The sequence below is a fragment of the Lycium barbarum genome, chromosome 4 (assembly GCF_019175385.1).
Source record: "Lycium barbarum isolate Lr01 chromosome 4, ASM1917538v2, whole genome shotgun sequence".
In the NCBI taxonomy this organism is placed as follows: domain Eukaryota; kingdom Viridiplantae; phylum Streptophyta; class Magnoliopsida; order Solanales; family Solanaceae; genus Lycium; species Lycium barbarum.
This window is the reverse complement of record NC_083340.1, coordinates 144,742,926-144,746,475: the sequence shown is the minus strand read 5'-3', so window position 1 is coordinate 144,746,475 and position 3,550 is coordinate 144,742,926. Positions and strand designations below refer to the sequence as shown.

The following is a 3,550-nucleotide window of genomic DNA, read 5'->3' as shown; positions in this document are numbered from 1 at the left end:
GTTAAATGATGAACTTAAGACCAATCCGTACCTGGAAGTAACATCAAGTTTGGATGGTTAAAGACTTAAGACGCAGATCCAAGTTTTAAATTCAACGTAGATGATGTTTCACCGTATATATCTGTATTCCGCATTGAAAATATTGTGTTCAGTTGAACCCGTTGATTGAGTGGAAGTGTAGAAGCAAGCGTGCTACCTGAGAGATCAGAAACTAGTATAAATAGATGTGCATGAATGTAGTGTATTTTGAGATTATAAGACTTCAATAAAAAAAATGACCAGAGGCGTGTATCAATACATTTTTGTTTATATTAGCAAGATCTAGCCTCTAGGTTCATATTACATTTTATATCTACTTATCTTAACTTGAAAAAAGAAAGAAAAAATTCACTACATATGGAATAATGCTGATTTGGTAGCAGTTATTTAATACACACGACTTGAGACCTAAAAAAACGACAGTGTCAATCTCAAACTTCAATACATTGAAACCTGGAGAAAATCAAATAAATCATGGAGAAACTAAACAGACACCATCACACTAAAACTCTTCGACTGCCCACTGATGCCTCGTGTATGTGTGTGTATATACATACATACATACTTTGTCAATACGATTTCAAGTTCATTTCACTAATTTGGATTATATTGAATTGAATAATAATGGTTCTTTTGGAAAATCTCCACACGGTGAAACTCAATATTGGAGGCAGAATCTTCGTAACTTCGCCCACAACGTTAAGGAATGCTAGCAAAAATTAGTGGCGGATCCAGGATTTAAATTTTATGGGTTCAATCTTAAGATTTTTAGCATTGAACTCATTATGTTTTTAAAGTTAGGGTTCTCTACTATTTATTGCAATTTTAATAATTTTGTACACATAAATTTAGGCTCCGCGTCGAAAGTTTGGGGTTCAGTTGAACCCCTACCTTGTAGGCTAGATACGCCTCTGGCAAAAAATCACCCTTAGGAAAAACGTATTTTCCCATAATGATTGAAAATTACATTGATAGAGACCCTGATTGTTTCGCCGTCCTTCTTAACTTACTCAGAACAAGAGAGCTCTATATTCCTCCAAACCTCAACGAAAATCTCCTATACAGAGAGGCCTTATATTATGGCATTCTCGATCATGTCAAGTCAGCTAAATGGGGTCCATTTGATGGCAATAGGCTCAGGTTGGCCGGTCCATAACGGGCTCGGGCTAGTCAGCAGGGTATGTTGATGTCACTCGGGCCATTCGAGCTGGCCCGAATGGCTGGTGTTGTGTGGCTCAAGGTAGTGTGGTCAACGTGTACAAGTGGATGCTAGAAGAACACCCTGTAATTCATATTGACTACAATAAGGTGAATGATGTTTGTTGGGTTGATGCTGAAAAAATTGTGACTAGTTCTAATAAAGAGCTATAGCTTATGGAAGCATGGGGTTATTCAATGCATCCACAGGGGAGTTGAGGCATAAATTTCAGGTAAGGGTGTCAAATGGGCAGGTTGGGCTAGATTTAAGTAGATCAAAATAGACTAAGTTAATAGATTGACCCGCCCAATAGTTACTGGGTCATTGCCACTTATGCCACAACTTTTTCGCAGGGCATCAATTTATATTTTCGCGTCATAATATCTCAGAAGTTATGCCTTTGCCCTTAAAAACTTATGCCCCATTGAACATAAGTTCAATTGCTAAAGGGCAAAAGACTAGCCTATTCGAAGGGCAAGTCCTGCAATTTCTTCGAAGTTATCTGAGCTATTTATAATAAATATATCAAGTCAAAAAAATGAATTTTTGAAAAGGTTTTTGTGGGTCAATTTTGGCTGCATATCAGTTCAATCTGGGTTACATTTCAGCCTAATTTTTTGATAAGTTGAAATTGGTTAGGCTAAAATGGGTTACGCTAATAAATGGCTCAATCTTGAATGGTTTGGGCGAATTATATTTTCATAAGCCAATTTTGTCAACCCGAATTTCAGGTTACGGATGAAAGAAAGGGTTACACAGCAGGTGTACTGAGTTTTAACTCGGATTCCAAGTTATCCTCTGGTTGTAGCACTAATGATGTGCATGGAATTGGTGTTTGGGACCAAGTCACAGGTAAGCAGATAGATTTCTTGCCATACTGGTCACATGCTAATGCAAGCAGGATGCAATGGTTGCATGGTATCAATTGTTTGATGGTAACTAGTTTACATCCAAGGAATGAAAATTGTTGCATCAGCTTGGTAGATTTTAGGACAAACAGGGTGGTTTTGTCGTGGTGTGATGATAGGGATCGCATGAACAAGACTTACATTACTGATGAGACAAAGTTTAGAGACGTGATAGCGATAGAGGAGAGTAATTCCATTTGTATGGTAGATGAATATGAGCGTTTGGTTTTCATGGATTTGAGGAGTACTGATGCAAGTATAAATTGGAGAAAATCTATGAAGAGTGCGGGTTATAACTCTTGTTTTTATCCAAAACTGGCATTTCACGAGGGGCAATTGTTTTCATCAATGAACGATAGGATTTCAGTGTATTGTGGTTCTGATTGGGTTCTAACATCACAGCTTCAACAGAGTCACGGTGGTCCAATCTGTGATTTTTCAATTGGTGGTGGCCGTCTTTATGCTCTACATAGGGAAGAAAAGCTTATTGATGTATGAGAGTACCCTCGTCCGCCAATAATATGAATATATACCCTAGTTTGACTAGGTCATTAGAGTCAGTTGGTGGATCAAGAAACTATAGCTTATGGTTTTTGGAATAGAACCAAGCTGCAAACATCCTTTATGATGTTCTTGAATGGTGAATTGAATATCATAGAGTGATCAAAGATATGTTCTATATAAGTTGATTGATTAACAAATATTTTCAATTTGTCTTTGCTTTTTGTACATGAATTCTTATTTTCAAATCCACGTGTTATAGATGCATCAACTCAATATTCACTATTTCATTCTTACTTACGTTAAATCTTTTCAGGTTCAGCAACCATCAAATAAAGCAAATTGTAAATCTGTTTAAAACAGATATCCAGAATCTTAAAACGAAAAAAAACTGCTATGTTATACTTTTTCTTTAGCTGCCTTTTAATTTTTATTATATAAAAAAAATGAAGGAAAGAGAAAGGAAAAGGAGGAGAAAATATAAGCCTTACTTATTTGATGACTTTTATTTTGTATTTAGTCCGCATAGCCATATCTTCTAAACCAAGGCAAGGGAAAAAGCTACAAGTAAGATCCAAATATTAAAACAAAACAAAAAAGAAGACCGGATAGATCGAGGGGAGGGAAATAAATAAAATTTGCAGCAGTCCAATATATTGAAGTTTCCTCTAATATAGCATCATTAACAAATAATCAGAGATTAACAATTATCACAGTGCCACTAAGAAGAAGGTACACTCTTGGAATTTCTTCTACGATGAATATTGCCTAATTTTTCAGGGAGGAAAGGATATTAGGTGTAAACCTTGTGAAAAATTCATCACTGTTATCCATATTTCAGGGAGAAGACATTGGAGTGGCTTTTATATTGTAATACAAAATTTTGGGTTTATAACAAGGCCCT

At 36.1% G+C, this 3,550-nt stretch overlaps 1 pseudogene; it reads left to right on the top strand.

The window, feature by feature from the left end:
• Positions 1 to 991: 991 nt before the first annotated feature.
• On the top strand, positions 992 to 2,643 carry LOC132637979 (BTB/POZ domain-containing protein At4g30940-like; annotated as a pseudogene).
• Positions 2,644 to 3,550: the final 907 nt, after the last annotated feature.